Genomic DNA, 22,174 nt, shown 5'->3' on the forward strand with positions numbered 1-22,174 from the left:
CCCAGAGTGCAAGCTAAGAGTTCCTTGGCTCTTGCCCTTCATCTCATGCCTCCGGTCATGCCCAGGATTAAGTGCCTGCAAACAGGGGAGAAAACCAAGTCAGCCCAGGTGATACTCAGCTACTGCTAACAGGCTGTCCCCAACTTCCTTTCCTGCCAGAAATACGTCTGGCCACACCCAGGTTTAAGTACCTGCAAATTACCTGTATGTCAGGCTGCCATTAAAGGTACAAAGCAGATCTGAGTGCAAAAAAGGATGGTAATATTTTTCAATATCTGTCTATGTGAATACAAGATAGTAACAAAAGCAAAGAACTAATACAGCTAGGAATATCTGTGAGCCAAGTGGTTAAGCGAGATAACCTGAGTGTTGTTACTGTAACTGAAGCCTCCTGTGAATGTGCAGGTCCAGTTAATTAAAGTAATTCCCTTCTTCCTGATCTTCCAGCCATTGAGCTAAGTACCACATTTCTTTCCAGTCTAACCAGAATGCATTAACTGCAAAGATGCATTCAGAAGATGAAACTACTCACACACACACACCTCTGGAAACTCTCTAAATTAGCAATGTAAATAACATTCTTAGCTTCATTCTAAATAGCATGACACTTTGCCAGATGGATTAAACTGGAACTATGCAAGAATCTGGGAGGATGGCAGTGGGAGGCATTCAAAAATCACAGCCAAATATGCTCAGCCTTTTTTTTTTAAAGAATGTAATTAACTTGGGATGGAAGTAATCCAGTGAGTGATTTAAACACAAACAACAATATTATACTGCCAGAAAAACAAGCACCAAAAATCTCTTTGAAGTTATTAAATACACTAACTTAAAGTATAGTTGGGTCAGTATATGTTTACATTATGTTGAGAACTGTGGAAAACATACGTTGAGTCCTGCAAAATAATTCTTGTCAGGAGGAGTCTTCTTCTCACCTCTACAGAAAAAAACCCCAGGAGCCTTGTTCACAAGACCACAAGGGCTGACCTCAGTGCCTCGTTGAGGCTGCTTGAGCAGCAGCAGGGTCCGCCGGGTGGAAGAGCAGCTGATAGGCTTGAATGGTAGAATATTACAAGTGACTGAGACTTGGAAGTCTGACTGTCAGTACTGGCAGTCAGTAGTGATGGGAGTGGAAACAGGAAGGAGGAGGGAGATGCTGTGGAAAGAATCTGCAGGAGCCAAACCAAGAGAAGAACAGTCCGCCCTGGAGGAGTGTCAAGAAGTTGAGGTCCCTCAAATTCTTGGGTTTTATTATTTCCTTGGTTCAGGCCTGGAGCCCTATGAGTTTTGTGCTGTTGGGGCCTTGGAGCAGTAAAATGGTTACACTTTGAAAGCTGCTTTTGGGGAGAGAGCCAGATAGGCATCCAGCTGTTACTAGTTAAAGTCTCCTCTCCCCTTTCTGGAATGCAAGGCTGTCCGTTGTTACGGTAACTAATCGGTCAGCCACTATCTTAATGTTTGTAATGACATTCAGGTGTAGGGGGTTCTGCAGGCTTCACCACCTGAATGCATTAATTAGTGATGCAGTATTCTGACTAAGCAATAACCGCAAATCACTTCCGTTTTCTGATTGGCCTTCTATGAGCTCATGCCATTGAGAAAACGAATATAGAGACAGTGCAGTCCTGAGAAAATCATGCTCGTTGGGGGCACAGCAAGAAGGCTGTGCAGGCGTTATCACCACCCATTTGATTTTGGACCTTGAGGGGGAAACTCTGGTCAAGCTGACCTTTTGGAGAAACCTTTGGACAACCTTTTGAAACTCTTGTATGCTGAAAGAACTCTTGAAACTGGTAACTATTGGAACATTGCTTTTGAAAAAGCCTTGACAATTTTGTGAACCTTGGAAAACTGAAGTATTGTATGAGTTAGCTATGCTAAATCATTTTGTTATTTTCTTGCTTAAAACTTCATGACTTTTTCTTTCCTGTAAACCAGCATAAATCTTATAAATAAATTGTTAGCCTTTAAATAGATTGTGTCTTTTGATTTTGGGATTCCAAGCCTAAATCTTGTGCCTTGTGTGAGTGTAAAACCACCTACCAAAAACCTAAGACATTTTTGGGAGTGTAATCTTTTCCCCAGCAAGGCCTCTACCTTGCAGGGTAAGCGTTGCACTTAAATTTTGAAGTGAGTTGGGAGGGGATTGCCCTTATCCTTTCCCTGGAGCTCAACCTTTAGTAAAGGGCTGGTGGCAGCTACTCATTAAACTTGGGGTGGAGACCCGGAGTTTAATGTTTTGTCTCTTTGGGAAACTTTTGACCAAACCAAAGCAGCCCAACTGGTGGAGGCTGGTTGGAGCTCTTTGACAAGGAGAATCAAGCAGCAGTTTGGAGATGTGAGGGAAAAGCTTCTGAGGTTTTTGTAGCCTACATGTACCGCTTGCATGCCTTCAGAGTACTTACTAGTGTTATGCAGTGGTAAGGAAGGCCTGGATTCAAATGTTCATTTGGCTATGAAGTTCAGTGAATGAACTTCAGTTCATTCAGTCTCCCCCCTCTCTCTCCCTCTCTCTAATATAGCTTGCATGGAAGGATGAAATGAGAAGAGGGGAAAGCTATGAACATTACACTATTCTCCTGGAAGATGTGTGGGATACAATTAGGGTTGCCAGCTCTGGGTTGGGAAATACCTGGAGATTTTTGGGGCAGAGCCTGAGGAGGATGGGGTTTGTGGAGGGGAGGTTCTTCAATGCCACAGAGTCCAATTGTCAAAGCGGCCATTTTCTCAATTGAACTGATCTAAATCAGCTGGAGATCAGTTGTAATAGCAGAAGATCACCAGCTAGTACCTGGAAGATGGCAACCCTAGATACGACCCAGATAGATTGCTTAGGAGGTGGGATTGAGCCCCTGCAGCTGGTGTACCACAGAACCAGGCATATTCAGTGGGAATAGTGTTGAGCATTAGGTAGCGAGCTTTGTTTCATTTCAGACAAGCAAGGGTTAATATTGAGGTTAACCAGTTCAAGGTATGATGTAACCTGTAATATGTTAATCTAGCATTTGGTCAGTGAAGAGCATCCATTGGAGACATGCCGCTTGTCACTTACACAAGCAAATCTGCATTTTACTGTGTTTTCCTTATATCCTTTGATTAGTAGAGAAAGCACAGTCCTAGTTAACTTTTGACCATCAACCTGGAAGGATAGAGGGGCGATTCTTATATCTAGAAATGCCTCGTGTTTAAGCTTAGTGCCTGCCAGAAGCATCTGGCAGTATAGGTAACTGTAGAGATGTAGAAAGTATTTATTTGTTTTACCTCCCGTGAACCTTATCCCTGATTTAGTGAGTAAAGGTTGTTTGACTAAGACAAAAGGACTTTGTCTATTTTTGTGCGTGTGTGTGACTTACTCTATTTTCATTAGCCCATAACCAAACGATCCAATCCCTTTGAATTGGTAGCAGATACTAAGAAGTAAGGCTCAATTCTAACAAATAGTGGAGAAGCCTTTTAGTTGTGAAAGGGAAGCAGATGGGCAAGCTCGGCTGCCTCATGTTCAGATACTGCTCAGAATAACTGATTGAAGGATGGAAATGAATAAGAATGACCATTAGCTATGTAGAACTGGACTCAATAGTTTTGCAGAATTTCCCTCATGATAAGAGGCTTTCTCTCTCTCTTTCTTCCTCCCTCTCTTTCTCTCTCTCCCTTCAGCTATTCTTACTGTTTACTAGGGCTGTCGATTCGGTTCGGCCCGAACTGAAAAACAGCCAAATTTCCCCTGATTCGGCGGTTTTTAGTTCGGGACGAACCAAATTCAAAAATGGCAGGAAACCGGGGGAGCCGAATTCAGCGAGTTCGGGAGTTCACAAATAAATCCGGCAAATTCGGGGCCGTCAGTAAGCAGCATTCTCCTCCCCCGGCCAATCGGTGGCCAAGCTAGGTCTTCTTCTGGCCAATCAGTCAGGATTGAGTACTGGAGGAATCAGCTGCTGCGCGGCCTGGCCGGGGAGAGAGAGAGAGTGAGAGAAATCCTCGTGTGTGTGGGGGGGTGTTGTGCACATTTGCTCCTTTCCGTGGCTGCAGGGGGTGCACTTTTGGGGGTACAGACCCCAAACTTTCAGTGGAGCTTCAGACAAGCCTTCTTAAGAGACCCCCAAAGTTTTGTAAACATTGGGTCAGGGGGTCCCGAGATATGGGCTCCCCCCTTTTCTCTTTCTGTGGCTGCAGGGGGTGCATTTTTGGGGGTACAGACCCCAAACTTTCAGCGGAGCTTCAGACAAGCCTTCTTAAGAGACCCCTCAAGTTTTGTAAACATTGGGTCAGGGGACCCCGAAATATGGGCTTTTCCCTATTGGGATGAATGGATCACCCGATCCTGTATGCACCTCCAGAGCAAAACGTCCCGTGCTTAAATGGAATCGTCTTGGATTACCCAGTCCTCCTCCCAGCCCCTCCTGCTGGAACAGAAGACAGCCACAATAAGATCCCTTTGGGGCTTTAATCTATACTTTTTCTCCTGTGTGTGTGTGGGGGGAAAGCAGTCTGTGTGTGGGGGGGGAGGGAGCAGTTTCTGTGGGTGGGGGGGAAGCCAAAGGGGGCTTTCGCCCGTTCTGTCTGGGGGGGTGTGCCCCCTCGAGTCTCTCTCTCCCTGGTTTGAGGGGGGGGGCTTCAGTTGTATGTCCTCAGGTTTTCCCTCATTCATACGACGGTTAGGTCTATTTTGATGTTTGCTAAAACTGGTTTGAATAATAATGATAGAATTATTTGTCAATATAGTTTTGCTGCTGCAAGAATTGTAATTGCAAAAATTTGGAAGCAATCGAAAAACCTTCAATAAATGATTGGAGAGAGAAACCATGGATTTATATGAGGATGGCCAAATTAACAGAATTCCTTCATGGAAAGGATATGGAAGAATTTAAAAATATGTGGAAAAAGGCCGCCACATATTGGGATAAACTGGCAAAAACGGATTTTAATAAATTATTTAGTGAGCTATAGAAATTAGGTTTTTTTTAACATCTATACATTATATTAACAATTAATAAGTTTAAAACTGATATGACACTTCTGTGGAAGCCAGGTGAAGGGTCACATGAGGTGATGGGTGGTGGGAAAGGGGGTATCTTATAAGATTTAATGATTATATTTTAAAAATGTATTAATGAATATATATTGATACTCCTTGTTTTTTTTCCTTATAGTTATTTTACTTTATATTATTTTTCTTTTTATGTTGTTATAATTTTTTTTGTATGTTATAAAATTCAATTAAAAAAACTAGTTTTCAAATGGTGACTTAAAGAATGCATTTTTCTGGTCCTGAGTCCCATGCAAAAGGGGAAATTCCACCCCCTCCTGCTCATTATGCATAGCTAGCTGCCTCTGTCCCTTTCCATGGTTTGCAAACTCCCAGGTGTCAGGTGTTGCTTTGCATGTTTGCAAAGGTGTTGCTTTGTTGCAAAGGTGTTGCAAATTGTGTTGCTTTGCAGTGTTGCTTTGCAGTTGTGTTGCTTTGCAAACTTCTTAGCACCTGCCCCGCCCTTTGCATGTTTGCAAAGGTGTTGCTTTGCAGTTGTGTTGCTTTGCAGTGTTGCTTTGCAGTTGTGTTGCTTTGCAAACTTCTTTGCACCTGCCCCGCCTTTGCTCTCATCAGCTGTTTGTCGGGGCTGGGAGCTTTGTGCGTGGGTGGCAAGCTCTGCTCAGAGATGCAAATTAAGGGTGGGGGACCCCTTTCGGGGCCCATATCTCAGCCCCCCCTGACCCAATCTTTGCAAAACTTGGGGGGTCTGGCAAGAAGGGTCCTTTGAAGCTCTGCTGAAAGTTTGGGACCTCTACCCCCAAAAATGCCCCCCAGAGCCGCGGAAAGGCGCTGTTGTGTTTTTAATGGCTTTATTCGGCCGATTTTTTTTCCCGAACTTTGAATGCCTGCCGAATCGCACAGACCCGAAGTGGGGGAGTTCGGACTTCGGCATATCCCGAATCTAAACAGGCCAAATTCAGCCGAATCCGAACTATACCGAATTTTTTTAAATTCAACAGCCCTACTGTTTACCTGGTACCCTTGTGTGCTTGCCGCCTCTGGTTCGCTTGCTTGCTTCCCAGCCCTCTTGAAGCACCACTTCAGAAACCCCTGTCTCTTTCTGCCAACCATGCCCTCTCCCTCCCTTCAACCAGCTGCTGGGCACCTTGCTCATTTTTCCCGCCCCCCTTTCCTCCTAGCCTCATAGAGCCAGAATCTCTCTCTGTAGCTCTCAGCAGTACCTTCTCTGCTGCTCCCTTTTCTTTCCTTTTCTCTCTTTTTGGGACACTGTACATACCTTCATGGGAGGGATCCCCTCAATAATAATAAAAATAATAATAATTAAGTAGAATTTGGCTGCTCTTTCCCTTGGACTAGCTATGGGTGGATTAAGACAGTGGGAGACCAGGTGGGGTGGGGACATGGGGGTGGCCATCAATGACAGTGTGAAATCACTTATGCGAAAATCTGGAAGTGGCATCACACCTCTCTAGGAAACATTGGAAACTCTAAGGTAAAATAAGAGAATCTTCATTAATTCCTAGAGAAGACCAATGTCACTTCAAGAGTTTTCCAGAAGTGACATCCTGCCATCACCAGCGACAATTTTTAAAATATTCTATTTCACCCACTATTTGCTGGAGTGCCGGTGGGCACATGGCAACCTTAGGGTGGATACATCCAGTTTAACTTGATTGCTTCCACTGATAATTGGTTAATAGCTTTCCATTGCATTTTGAGATTTTGGTGTAACTTTGGGCTTTTCCACATTCTTATTTTCCTTGCTTATGTGTTCCTGTTGCTTTGAAGTTTTTCCCTGTTCTGCACACGTTTTGTTCCCTTGAGTGGTCAATTAGATATTACATCACTTTCAGTGGCAGACCTACATTTTTGGGACCCTGAAGCTTGAACTGCTATGGGGGCCCCTTCACAACCAGCAACAATCGGGCAATATCCAACATGGTCCAAAGGGCCTTGCTGCCCTTGCAAGGACCTCAAGGCCCAAATGGCAGAGAACAGCATGGTGGGGTGGAGTCCTTGAAAATGGGCCATACAGTGAGCCCCTTCCCACCAGCAACGAGGTCTGGGTAACTGCTGTTATCTTCTTCAATGGAGTTGTTCTATGGCAGATCACCACATTTTTTTTAAATTAACTACTACAACTCAGATTTGAAATTTGACCAATTACAGGGACTTTTTGAGGCCATGTGAAGTGGGTATTAGAGCACATTATAAGACCAATAATAAGTACTTCAACCCATTGGTGTATAATTCTATCACTAAAATAGCCTTATTTTAGTAACAAAAACTTTTTAAAAACTCCATCGATTTTGTTGAAAAATTCACTCATTGAAACAAAAGTTGTTTCAGGGCCCCTCCGGGATTAGGGGCCCTGAAGCTTAAGCTTCATTAGTTTCATAGTAGATCCATCACTGATCAGTTTATGTCCAGCATAAAAGCCTGCAGTTTGAATCTAGAGGGAGCAAAACACATGCAGAACAGACACCCCCCCCCAAACAACAGGAAAACACAAGCCAGGAAAATGAGAATATGGAAAAGCCCTTTGATTTTATTGCAGTTCATTTTTTAAATAATTCAGTTAAAGGACCCCCCGTCATATATTGCCCCAAACATGTCTCTTTCTTTCTTTCTTTCTTTCTTTCTTTCTTTCTTTCTTTCTTTCTTTCTTTCTTTCTTTCTTTCTTTCTTTCTTTCTTTCTTTCTTTCTTTCTTACCTTTATAGCCCACTGTCTGCCTAATCAGGGCCTTAAGGCAGAAGACTTTAAAAATTATAAATACATTAACTACATGCTGGATAGTAATAAAACCTTTTTTGCAGCAAATGAGCTAAAAAAAAGGCTAATGATATTTAGAAGTAAATCAGATTGCACTCAGCACCAGTCCTTTCAGATATTTGCTGATACGACCTTTCTTTGTAATAGATTTCACATTTGGAAACATATGACTTTGAGCACCAAGGTGTTTAAATTACTTTCTTCTGCTGTTTTACCAACCTGAATTTTCCGGAGATTTCAGAGGAAAATGCTGAATAGGCCAAAATGAAATTGTTCTTCTTCAGCTTGGCCAAGAGATGTGATTGATAACTCACATTTTGTTAGACATGAATTTATAGGTTCAGTATCAAATACTATTAAATTTTATTTAAAAATAGTGATTCAACCTTATTTCAGAAAGCAAAGCTGTTGAAAGAGATCCTTTATCATCACTGAATTCAATGAGACACTTTTGTCTACTATAAATACAATAAAAAACATTTGGCCGAAAAAATATTTGGGAAAAAGAATGGTATAATCTGAACACACTCCAGACAGAAAAGTATTAACCTAATCAATTTTCCTGTAATAACGTAGAATGTACCGGGGATTGTATGTGTGTTAATATGTTGGATATAATGTAATTATGCAGAATTTCTCTGTTGGGGGAAAACCCCATATGAACACTGAAAAGGTCTACTTATCATTGTACCCTCCAGTAATATGCTGATGCTTGCTTTTACTTGCAGTTTTTATTGGTGTGTTTATTGATGTGTTTATTATCATTATTGACTGGATTGCTTTATTATGTTTTTCTGTTACAGTTTGTTTTTATTATTTTTACTGTAGGATCAGTTTTGTTTTTATTGTTGTGAGCCACCTCAAAGAGGCATGGAGAGGCAGCAAATACATTTTCTAAATAAAGTGTTTAGTATGATTTAACTATATCTGTTCAGTTTCAGTCACCTTTATTGGCATGATAATAGTAATAATAGTAACAGAATTACATAAAACTCCATACCTGCTCAAAGAGTCTCCCATACAACGATGTAACCAAAACTTAACCATCAATTTAGAACTCTTCGGTTTTGAATGCTGTAATATTACGTTCTCCCAAGCAACAAATGAGAACCGGGACCTATCGCACTGCCAATACCAGTACCCTTTTATGTATTATTTCCCAGTGTCTGTAGATTGCCTCAGTTGGTATTATTATTTATTTATTTCCTACCCTCTTATTTTTATTTTTAATAACAATCGCCAGAAACTCTGCCAGATTTAACCATATCTACTTGGAAGCAAAACCCACATTCGTCTATGGTATTATTAAGGAAGGGCAGAGGACAAAGCTTGGTGGACACTGAGGTGGTTTTACTTCTGGAATGATAGACTGAAACCAACACACAGTGAGGAAAAAACACTTTTAAAGATTAGACTGACATCACATAGTGCTATCTAGGAAGGCCACTTAAGCTAGATTCCCCTCCTCTTTTTAAATACAAACAGTTCCCATTTCAGTTTATTCTACATTTGGTTGTTTTCTACTTTCAGAAACCAGGAAGTCACAATGAATGGTGCAGGGCTGCGTTTCTGCCATAATGTCACGATTTGTAATGATCTCTCAAGCCACCAGGAGAAACCATTAATGTGAGCTTTTAAGTCCTGCTAAATTTGAACGGCTGTGACTCCATGCAATGAGCTCCGTGGGGACTTTGTCTGAATTCAAACTGCAATCATTTTCAATATGGAGTCATTTTGCCTTGCAGGTGCACATGCACGTGAGCATTACTTTGGACTCTGAATGGTACATAAAGGCTTGCAAAGGGTGAATTAGGCTAAGCATAGCATTTGCCATTAATCAGGTTACTAAACAAGCAGACACTCCAGAGAACAAACCCAGCTGGCTGTCAATTTATCTTGTTGTCAAAACAAGAATGATACTCAGAAATGGTTTGGCCATGCCACAATTTATTTAACCATCCATTAATGCCAGGGGCAATTCCCTCCCCCCCCCCCCCCCAGTATTCTGGAAGTTGTTCGCAGGTTCAATCACAATTTGATCAAATGGGGTGTATCTTACTGTGTTTGGGATAAGCCAGATGATTCTTGATTGACAAAGCAATGATGCGCTGTATTTCATTGAAACCTGCCTTCCTATATAAAATTTTGGATGGAAACACAGACTTTAATTCCTCTTTTAATGGTAATTGTATAAGCCATTTTAATAGGTTTTTCCTCTGTTTTTCTGTGTCAACAGCATGCATATTTGTATGATCTTAAAAATATATGTACGACAGTACTCTCTGAGATCAATTACTGAAACTATTCTAATTTAATACAGTGTTTATGATGGTAACCCTACATGGGCAAGTTTGATATAAGGCAACAGTTCCCAAACCTTTTGAGTCATGGAGCACTTTCAGGAGAGAAATTTGTCATGGAGGAGCACTCATTTTCACCTAGCACCTCTATAGTAAACTGAATGACGGTAGTATTTTTCTTTCCAATCTCTTCACAGAGCATTAGGAGATGTTTCGTGGAGCACCAAATGCACCGTGGAGCACAGTTTGGGAACCACTGAAGGTGAAATGGGAGTTGTATCTGTAGTGATTACTCTGTGTGACTCACTCAGATTGGCAAAGCATCTGTTGATGAGCATCTTATGGTAGTATGCACGGGGGGGATCTGATCTGCTATAGCATAACGCTACACATTGAGGAGAATTTAACTATACCTCTGCTTCCTAGTATAACCAATCTGTAGGAAGGACATGATTAAAAAAAATCTCAGTGGAGTCAGATGACAGGTTTTCGTGTGTTTACATGTGCATTGGAGTAAATGGTCATCTGCAGCCATTCTCATTGACTGCACACATACATACAATTCAGTCCAATAAATAGAAAATAGAAAAATAAAGGAATACCATTTTTAATCTTTTTTTTGTTTTAATAGAAAAAACCCCAATGACAATAACAACTAAAAAAAGCAGAATTTCTGACAGTCTTGTAATTTAAAATACAATATGTATATATATACATACCCACACATAATAAAATAAGATCAAATCTCCCATGCTACAGCTTATTTCTATGTCTTCATATTCATCATTACGTCCTGACTGAGCGCAATGCATTCCTCTTTCCCGCCCTTATTTATGAAATTCTTTATTTTACTTATTGTATGGGATCATACCACATCCAGTCTTATTGTATCTCTGTTTTTCTGATATGCTGTTAGCTTAATTAAAACATATTTCTTTAACTTTAACCAGCCATTCTTCCATCTTTGGAGTTGATTTTTGTTTTCAGTGACTGGCAAAGGTCGTTCTAGCCACAGTTATCATATGTGACACCATACAAAGTTGATCTTTAGCTAGATTAGGTACCAGATTTAACAAGAATATCTTGGGTTGACATGGAATATCAACCTCCATTCCAACCGTTAGACATTAGGAATACCATTTTTTAAAAGGCAACAAAGAAGCTGGGAATGGAGCTTTTGGCAAACTGCTCGAGTTAGCCTAAGTGGCATCAGGGTAGAACACTGAATACACAGTCAAGTCTTGATTGCCATTCTGTATTTCACCATATTTCTTTAATTCCATGGATGTAACATGTTGCATTTCCAACAGGAATCATATTTTGGGGGGTATTTCAAGAGGATATTACATAACATGGAGATGGGAAATTTCTTCCCAAAGCAAGCCCATATAGTACATTAAAAAGTAATTTGATCTGCAGCTATAAACCTGTTCTAGAAGGCCCAGCACTGCATTTGTGCTAATCTAGCAATTGTGATGAGCATAAGCTTGCAGTATGGACCCATAATGTGGTTCATCTCATAAAACGCAAGACTTTATGACTTGGAAGCATAAATTCATGTCACAGCATCATTCTTTCCAGATTATTATAATTCTTAGAGCATTACTTTACCATCTGTCTACCTACAGAAATTGCATACCCACTGAATTTGATTGTCAGAATCGCAAATCTTACAAAGAAATATGTATATATCTACAAGTGTTTCTATGTGTTTAGTGGCATAATTCTTTTTTTAAAAGCGGTAGCTAAAATAATCTATCATCCTGAACTGATTTATCACCGATCCATTCACAGTGGTGATGTCATTTGTAGTTTCCTTGGCTTGTTATACACTATTGGAGAATAACAACAGTAGAATGCACACCAGCAATGCACAGGACCCGGGCATTGAAAGCCTGTTGAAGCAACATTATCTTCCAGCTAATTCTAGAATTATTAGGGTTGCCAACCTCCAAGTGGTGGCTGGAGATCTCCTGCTATTACAAGTGATCTCCAGAAGATAGAGATCAGTTCCCCTGGAGAAAATGGCCACTTTGGCAATTGGATTCTATGGGATTGAAGTCCCTTCCCTCCCCAAACCCCACCCTCCTCAGGCTCCACCCCAAAAACCTCCCACTGGTAGCAAAGAGGGACCTGGCAACCCTGAGAATTATGGTGATAGTTCTTGTAAAACACATGACATTGTGATGATATCGGACATATATTTGATGGACAGGAATGGCATGCCTTTTTGTGTTTGCCAGCACAGAGCATGGAAGGACCTTGACAAACATGTAGGGGTCACTCACTGGTAGGTTTGCAATTCAGCCTCACTTTTGCAGAGGCACAATTTGTGTATAAGGTGTTTCCGCACAAGACAGCTGTATAATTGGCTAGCAGTGGTTTATGTGAAGTAGCTTCCCACATGAGTAATTTAAATCACCCCATAGCAAACCAAAGAAAAACATGACTACATTGTGTGTGTATTAAGTGCCATCAAGTCGCTTCCAGCTCATGCCGACCCCATGAATGAAAGTCCTCCAAAATGTCCTATCTTTGACAGCCTTGTTCAGATCTCGCGAATTGAGGGCTATGGCTTCCTTTATTGAGTCACTCCATCTCTTGTTGGGTCTTCCTCTTTTCCTGCTGCCCTCAACTTTTCCTAGCATGACTGTCTTTTCCAGTGACTCTTGTTGTCTCATGATGTGACCAAAATACGATAGCCTCAGTTTAGTCATTTTAGCTTCTAGGGTCAGTTCAGGCTTGATTTGATCTAGAACCCACTGGTTTGTTTGTTTGTTTTTGGCGGTCCAGGGTCTCCGTCACCCTCTCCTCCAACACCACATTTCAAAGGCTAGCTGTGTAGAGCTCTGATGATCTTGGCCTGCTTGGCTACTACCATTTTTAAAGCACTCAGAACTCTATTTTGGGAGGCAAAGCTTGCCAATCAGTCTTTCCTAAACGACATAGGATAGTGCTTAATTTCATCTTTCTGACTCCTATTTGTCACCTAGTTTGTTGATTTTGTTTGCCGGCCTGCCCTTGTGTATTTCTCCCTGTAACTATGAATAAGTTTGTCATTCCACAGAAATATAGCGACTCGTCTCTGATACAGGATGCCATTTGTGTCTTGCCCCCAAACTGGTCAAGATATCTGCAGAAGTGTTCCAGTTATGAAAGTGGGAGCAGAGCTTTCAAGAGAGGTGTTGCTAGCAGGCCTGTTCTGGTTCTTTTCCCACGTGGCGCTTGCATAGCACAATTGGTTTGGTCAGAGCGAGTTCAGGTGAAACATGTAACCTAAGAACATATGACATGGGCCATTTTGGACTTGAAGAGATGGCCTGAAACAAATGAGTTCATGCAATACGTAATGTCATATGGTCCTGCTCAATAATCTAAATTTAGCAAGCCATAAAGAAAGGCATCTGTGTAAGTAGTCCTGTATTTTGAGATTTTATGCTATTTATGTCTGCCTCTTTTCTATAATGATTATGAAAACTTACATAACTTTAAGGATGATATTGAAGAAATTGAAATTGTTCAAGACTTTCTATTCCTTGGCTCCATCAGCAACCAAAAGGGAGATTGAAACCAAGAAATCAGAAGGAGATTGAGACTGAGAAGGGCAGCCACAAAGGAGCTAAAAAAGATTCTTAGGTGTAAGGATATGTTGCTGTTGACCAAAATCAAGATAATTCATACCATATATTCCCCATTATTTTGTAAGTTTGAATTACAGCAGAATCCCCTAGACACATTAATGTAGAGAAGGTGAGATGATATCTTTTAAAAAACATTTCATTGGAATATATAAAAGATACATAGGAAAGAGATGGCACGATGACCGTATTGGATCAACTATTGTTTAACTCTTCCAATTAACAGCTGGGCTAAGAAAGCAACTGGGCCTTATAACAGCTTCTTAGATTGTCATTGCTCTACTCCTGTACCTATGTAAAGACAAAAGGTAAAAGGTTATAATCAAAGTAGCAAAACTAACAAGCTATGTTTATTTTTATGAAAAGGTATTCTGGAAAATCGGCACATTCCTTTCTTCCTACTGAGAGTCACTCATTTTCTATGCTTAGCACAAAACACACAGATAGTTTTCCATTTCCCACCCAAAATCACCAATCCAGTCTCTTGCTTTCCATAGTGAAAAATGCATAAATATTTGGTTCCCCACCCCCCTGGATACAAAAGCAGCCAGAACGCAACAACTTTTTTTGTAGGAAAAGGTGCCTTGTTGAAATTCACTCCCCCCCACCATGGCTGAACTTTGTAAAAGAGGGGGGAAATCTGGAGGTGGGGAGGATCATGGAACTTGATTACCTATAGTTTCCCCTCAGGAATATAGTCCTGGCACTTCTCATGGAAATCAGCTCTGCTTTCCAGGAAGACTAACATCATCTATTGCCGCTTTCAAAGAACTCTAAAAGGTTAGTGAGACAGGACGTAACTTTGCAGAAGCCATGTTGGTTTTTATTCAGCAGGGCTTGTCTTTCTATATGCTTGACAATTTTATCTTTAATAACGCTTTCCATTAATTTACCTGGAATTGGCCTGTTATTTTCTCCCTGGATCCTTTTTAAAAAAAACAGGAGTTACATTGGCCACTCTCCAGTCCTCTGGTACAGAGGCTGATCTTAGGGTCATGTTGCAGATCTTAGTCTGGAGATCAGCAATGTCACATTTGAGTTCTTTAAGAACTCTAGGATGGATATCATCTGGTCCTGGTGATGTGTTCGCAATTTTTCTATAAGTTCTAGAATGTCCTCCCTTATCACCACCGTTTGCCCAAGTGCCACATCCTCCCCTCCTGAAAACGTCTATTCAGGAACAGGTATCTGGCATATCTTAAGCAGTGAAGACAGATGAAAAGACCTTCTCAGCAATCACCTTAGCCTCCTTTAGGACTCCTTTAATTCCATTGTCATCTTGTGGTCCAACTGCTTCCCTAGCCGGTTTGCTGCTCCTAATGTATTTAAAGAATTCTTTATTGTTGGTCTTTATGCTTTTAGTGATTCACTCCTCAAAATCCTTTTTTGTCTCTCTAATTGCCTGCTTGCATTTCCTTTGTACCAGTTTGTGTTGTTTTTTGTTTCCCTTGTTTGCGTAAGCCTTCCAGATTCTGAAGAAAGCTTTCCCCCTCTAATTACTTCCTTCACCTTACCTGGTAGCCATGGTGGTGACCTCTTGGACTTTATACTACCTTTCTTGACCGGTGGTATACATTCTAACTGAGCCTCTAGTATTGAGTTTATGAGGAACATCAAGCCTTTTGAAGATATTTGACCCTCTTGACTGCTCTTTTCAAATGATATCCCAATGGTTCTCTCCCTTCCACCAGGTTTCTGTTGTGTTCACTGTATCTATGTTTTCCCTTGGGTTGGAGGCTTCTGGCATTTGTACAGAAGCACCTCCACACTGTGTTTCTCTCTAGAGATCTCTTGCATGTGCTTTCTCTCGACTATCACTCGGCTTGGTGTTTTGGAAAGTAGTCCCCAAGCCCCAGGACTGTCCTGGGCCTCGGGCTGGGCCCACTGACCAGGGTCTAGAGGCAGCCCTGAGACCCTGCAAGTGCACAGTGGTCGGGGGCTGGGTGCACATCCCTTTGGCCACACCACTGTTGGTGTGTTTCTTCCTCAGGCTAAGTTTGTTAAGTGATCTGTCCTCCTGCCACCAAGCAGCTTGTGTCCTGAACTGTCCACAGCTTTGACAATACTGGCACTGCCCCCTGAGGGCCCCTTGCCCAACCCCTGGGCCATTGGTCCTGCAACAAGGCCCTGCCCCCTCAGGGGTGCTGAGCCTAGTGTTCGACGGAGCAACTCAGCATGACTGGACATTGGGGGGGGGCACTAAATCGCTTTAAGTGTACAAGTGTTATTTCTTGAATGGGATGTTCCTTTCTCTGTCTAAACCTGTGAGCTGCCCTCTGACCCCTCCTCTCTCAGTAGCCATGCAGATTAGCTTTGGATTTCACACATTAACAGATCACTTCAGGATACAATGGTTCCATATTAACATATCACACCCTCATTAGCACATTATCTTGATACTTACAGGACAATGATTAGCACATTACCTTTAATACTTTTTGCAGGACAATGGTTCAGCTCAAACCCAACCCCTTTCTGACTATATATTACTCTTCCTACACACTTGACACTGAGAGACACTGTCCTTCAGTGTTAATCCTCTGAAGATGCCTGCCACAGCTGCTGGCGAAACGTCAGGAAAGAAAATACCAAGACCACGGTCACACAGCCTGGATAACCTACAAGAACCAATAAACATCCCATACTTGCACACCTGTGACACTGGAACAGCTGGCCATTTGTGTTAGGGAAATGTACTCTTTAGATAAGCTTTCTATCTTTCTATCAACTGGAACTTGAATGTGAACAGAATCTACTTGAATAAATGTAAGTAGTTTACTTCTTGGGGGGATTATTTCCTGCACTCAATATCATGCTTCCGTGAATGGGCAAAACTCTGCTACATTAATCAAATATGCCCAATACCTAGCAGGCGGACGTGGCCTGGGGTCAGGGCAGGGGAGCCAAGGCCCACCCCTGATCGAGTCAAAGCAGTATTCAGGCATAAGCAAACAATAAACTTTACTAAGAGCACTTGTCCATCAACTTCCCAACAGTAAACATACCCCAGGCTACGCAAGGGGGTTCCCATCCCAGGGAAATGAGTGGGCCAGAGAGCTCCAGTCCCAATTGATGAGGGCACACCTGCTACCATCTCCCACAGTGTCTTTCATCTGGCAGTGCTCTGAGGAGGTCCAAGAGCAAGCTGTCTGCAGATGCCCCCTTATGTCCTCTAGGCTCATGGGCCAGTCACCAGAGGCCGCACATGGGCTGCTCCATAGTCACCTGGATGTTGGCCACCTCCTATTCCAAGCATTGTTGGATGGTCGCCACTTGGGCCTCAATACTGTGTAGGACCCCCAGACCCAAAGGTCCACTTTCTCTGTTGAAAAAATTAAATTAAAAATCCTCAGGGGAAATGTGTTCCCCCCCCCATAATTGTTGTGTTTTCCCCTCCCTCCAAGCTTTCACATCTCTCTTCTTGAGAAAAGCTCAGTCCCATAGTCTGTATTTTCTTTGGATGCTGATCTATTAGCCTAGTTTACCAGTGTCAAGGCAACCAGTATAGTGTAAGCTCTGCCTTGGCAGTTGTGTATTTTTCCGGCCCTGATCCTTAGGAGCACATATCTGTGAGATCAAAGGGTATGTCAGGTGAGACAGCAAGGTAATAACGGCTTAATTCTTAACCCACACAGCCTATTGAGAAACAAATACTGTTCTGATGCTTTCATCCTGAAAAAGCCTTAGCATTTGCACGCAACTTTAGCAATTCAAGTATGGATGTGCCAAGAGAGTGGAAGCAGCATACTCTACAAGGCAACTGAGGCAAAGCCTTTAGATGGATGGAATAGTTCTCTGGTGCTGGCAAATGGATAAGATGTGGTAAAGAACATGGGCCCTACTTTTTTCTCCACCACCTCTCTGTCACATAGGAATCCCTGGCCACATCTATAGGTCTACGGAGAACCAACTGTGCCCAAGTACCAGGAATACAGCTGGTTTGCTACATTACGTTGTGTCCACCCAGTGCCAGCACTGCAAGTTTAGCTGCTGACAAAGCATCTAAAGATAATTAATATACAGAAGAAAAACCCACGGAAGACTGGAATTTAAATTCCCAACAGAAGCAAATTTGGTATGATTTTGGGTTTCCATCAGAGATCCAGTCCTTCTTCAGTCTGTGCAAATTGTGGACAGAACAGGGAGCTGACTGCCCACGCTTCTTCACACAAATTCTCCACCAAGAAAATCTGGATTCTGCACTCTGAATTATGATATAATGTAATAATTACATTTTTGGTGAGCCAGTGTGGTGTAGCAGTTAAGAGTGTCGGACTAGGTTCTGGGTGACCCAGGTTTGAATCCTCACTTGTCCATTGAAGTTTTTTTTTTTTTTGGGACCTTGGGCCAGTCACGCATTCTTAGCTTGAACAACCTCACAGGGTTGTTGTGAGGATAAAATGGAGGACAGAAGAACGATGTAAGCTGCTTTGGTTCCCCATTGGAGATAAAAGTAAAGTAAAGAAGTAAAGTATAGGAAAAAAGTAAAGAAAAAAAGATAAATACACATTAAATCAGTGGCAAGTATTCTATACAATTACAGGAACTAAAGGGAAGTGGTTTTTTTCTCACTTTCACAAATGTTTCTGCTTCTGAAAAAATCAGGAAACAGAAGCCCTACACCCCTTTCTGTCACATAAACCTCAATACAAGAATGCACTTAATCACTGTGAAGCGTATATTTTTATGTCAAAGCTCCTCAGGCACAATATTTTCCTGGTTCACACCCAGAGTTGTCTATATGAAACTCTTCTAACAGATCTGCTTTGAGCTTTACAATAACACATCTCACAGGAATTATCCTCTGCTCCCTAGTTGTAGTTACAAAATGTCATACCTCAAAGTACTGAAAGAGGGTGTGTTGTGGGGTATTTCCTCCTACTCTCTTCTCTTGTAATGAAACTGTTATTAATGATCACCTTCTTGTCCTCTGGTGATAGAGATTTCCCAGTAGGGCTGTCGATTCAGTTCGTCCCGAACTGAAAAACAGCTGAATTTCCCCCGATTTGGCGGTTTCTAATTCGGATGGAACTGAATTCAAAAAAGGTGGGAAAACAATGAGCCGAATTCGGCAAATTCGGGGCGATCGCCAAATAAATCCAGCAAATTCAGGGGCTCTGAATCAGCAGCATAACCGTCAGTTAGTAAGCAACTAGGAGCATTCGGGCGTTTAAAGCCAATAAAAACACATTCGTGCCTTTTCACGGTTCCGGGGGGGGGGCATTTGTGGAGGTAGAGGTCCCAAAATTTCAGCGTAGCTTGAGGGGATACTTCTTGCAAGAACCCTCAAGTTTTGTAAAGATTGGGTCAGGGGGTCCTGAGATATGGGGCCCGGAAGGGGTCCCCCCCAAAATCGCCAATTGGAATAAAGGCATTAAAAACACATTTGTGCCTTTCCGCGGCTCTGGGGGGGCATGTTTGGAGGTAGAGGTCCCAAAATTTGAGCGTAGCTTGAGGGTACCCTTCTTGCAAGAACCCCCAAGTTTTGTAAAGATTGGGTCAGGGGGTCTAGAGATATGGGGCCCGGAAGGGGTCGCCCCCCCAAATCGCCAATTGGAATAAAGGCATTAAAAACACATTCGCAACTTTCCGTGGCTCTGGGGGGGGCATTTTTGGAGGTAGAGGCCCCAAACATTCAGCGTAGCTTGAGGTGATCCTTCTTGCAAGAACCCCCAAGCTTGGTGACGATTGGGGCAGGGGGTCCCGGGTTATGGGGCCCGGAAGGGGTCCTCCCACCCATCTGCCCATTACAGCCTTTAAAAACACATTTGCGTTGGGCCGTACCATTACCCCGGCCTGGGGGTCTGACTAAAAGGCAATTAATCCCAAGTTATGGGGTCCCCCCCCATCCACCCATTGGAATGAATGGGAGCAGGCAATCCTTAATGTGCATCTACAGCAGTGGTGGCGAACCTATGGCATGCGTGCCAGAGGGGGCACTCAGAGCCCTCTCTGTGGGCATGCGCCGTTGCCCCAGCACAGAGTTCGCCTGAGTTCGTTACTAGAAAGCCAGAGGGACGCGGGGCCAAGCTGCTCCCCTCCCCCTCTCCATGCGCGCCTGAGGGCATTTCTTACATCACCCGTCCTTCTGCCCAGCAGCCCAGTGGGAGCACTTCCCCCCTCCCCTGTCACATGCGGCAGGGCGGCTCACATACCGGGCAGCTCACATGCGGCGTGAGGGTGCGGCGTGGACAGCAGCCTGTTGAGTCTGTGGTGAAGGTGATTCCCGTGGTGGGGTTGGAGAGGAGCTAGGTTGGAGAGGAGCATAGCTCACAGCATGGCATAGCTGGAGGGGAGCAGAACGCTCGGGCCACAGCACGGGCTTTGCGGCGCCTCCCACCTTTCAGTGAAATCCCCAACTAAAAGAGGAACACCCACTTACCCAGCATGTAATTAACCTGTGGAACTCCTTGCCACAGGATATGGTGATGGCATCTAGCCTAGATGCCTTTAAGAGGGGATTGGACAAATTTCTGGAAGAAAATTGCCGTGTTGGCACTTTGCGATAAATAAGTGGGTTTTGGGTTGCAGTTTGGGCACTCGGTCTCTAAAAGGTTCGCCATCACTGATCTAGAGAGTGTAAAGCCCTAATTACTTTAGTACTCAATTAAGTAATTAAAGAGAGGTTAACAATCAAACAGGTCTTTTATTGATCAATAAAGGACAGCAAAGCAGCGTGGAGGAAGCTCTAAAAAAGTGTTAGAGGTCTTCCACCACACAGAACAAAAGGGAGACGTTAGGTTTTATAATCATTTAGACAGACAGCACTAAGTACAACTACGTAGAATATTAGAGCCAATACATAATAGAATCATAGGTGCTCTCATTTGCATGTCCTATGAGAATGGTCTGAAGGCGTTTACTTTAGCTGGTAATAAGAATCGAAAGTTAACATTCCATAATGACATTTCTTGTCTTAAATCAAAGCTTCAGGCTTAATTAGAGAGCCTGCCTGTACCAAGTGAGAATGATCTTACTTGCAGCTGACTTGCAAACTGCTTGCTAGGTCAACCTGACCCAGGCCTCACACTAGTGAATCTCTTGACCAAAGATTTCTACTTTACCCATCATGCATAGTGATTCTAGATCGGTATATAAGAATATATATGTGTGTCTCATGCTATGTGGATATACATATATGTGAAAGAATATATGTTTTCCCCATAAATGAAGTTATTAAGGCATTACAAGAGCTGCAAATCCAAGGCAAAACATCCCATGCCAGAGAGTATGTGTGTGAGAGTCTTCTAGAATCGTATTGGATTTCTCCTGAGTCCTGACTCCCAGTCCCTGCTCCTCATAGAAGAGAAGAAGACATCCACAGTAAGACCCATTTGGGGGCTTTTCTCTATAATTCTCTATTTTTCCTGTGTGTGTGTATGTGGGGGGGGGAGATTCTGTGTGTGTGTGAGAGAGAGAGGGGGGGGAAGCCAAAGGGGGTGGGTTTACCTTTTCTGCTGGGGGTGGCCTTGATTGCCTCTGTGTGGGACTGTGCTTTCTACTGTTTTCACCGGTTACCAACTTCGTGTGGAGTTAACCATGGGTCAGGGAGTCTCTCTCTGTCTGGTTCCTATTGTTTCCAATGGGCTGTGCAGCCGCTCCTGTTGTTTTGAATGGGCTAGCCTGTCATTCATTTTAGTACATCCCTTGTAATGTATTTCAGTGGAGTCAATGCAAGTCAACCGACATTCCCCTCTCCCATTATCTTCAATGGGCTGGGCGGCCTCTCCCATTGCTTCCAATGGGCTTACTTGTCATTCGTTTTAGTACATCCCTTTCAATGGTCAGATGGGGGGATCCCTTCTGGGCCCCATAACTCGGGGGGCCCTGACCCAATCTTCACAAAACTTGGAGGTTCTTGCAAGAAGGGTCCCCTCAAGCTACGCTGAAATTTTGGGACCTCTACCTCCAAAAATGCCCCCCCCCCGGAGCCGTGGAAAAGCGCAAATGTGTTTTTAATGGCTTTAAACGGCCAATTTTTTTTCCGAACTTCGAATTGCGTGTCGAATTCCACGGATCTAAATCGGGGGAGTTCAGACTTCGGCATTTGCCAAATCCAAATTTTATATAAAAATTTTTTCAACAGCCCTATTTTCCAGTCTATCTTCCAGATTCAATTTATGGTCTCTTCTGACATATATTAAAGTTGAGGTTTCAAGGCTTAATTTGTTCATGTCTCAAATGATTCCAGTATTTGAGGAGCAATAATTTTTGTGTCTGAGGGGAATATTAATTTTTTTATCCACCTAACACAATGCATCTAAAAGTATGGATACCTGTCCTTGGTCGACTTTACACCAGGCTTGTGACTGTCCTAAGAGAAATGCTAAACAAACTAAGGAAACTGGGCAGCTTCGTGAAAGATCAGAAACCTCTATCCCTCCTTTGAAAATTGGCTGCTGAATAGAAAGTGTCAACACTGGAGTATTTCCATGCTTATATAACATTGCTTACCACTTTTTGCCAACTTTT

Source organism: Euleptes europaea, chromosome 7 (genome assembly GCF_029931775.1).
Source record: "Euleptes europaea isolate rEulEur1 chromosome 7, rEulEur1.hap1, whole genome shotgun sequence".
NCBI classification, from domain to species: Eukaryota; Metazoa; Chordata; class Lepidosauria; order Squamata; family Sphaerodactylidae; genus Euleptes; species Euleptes europaea.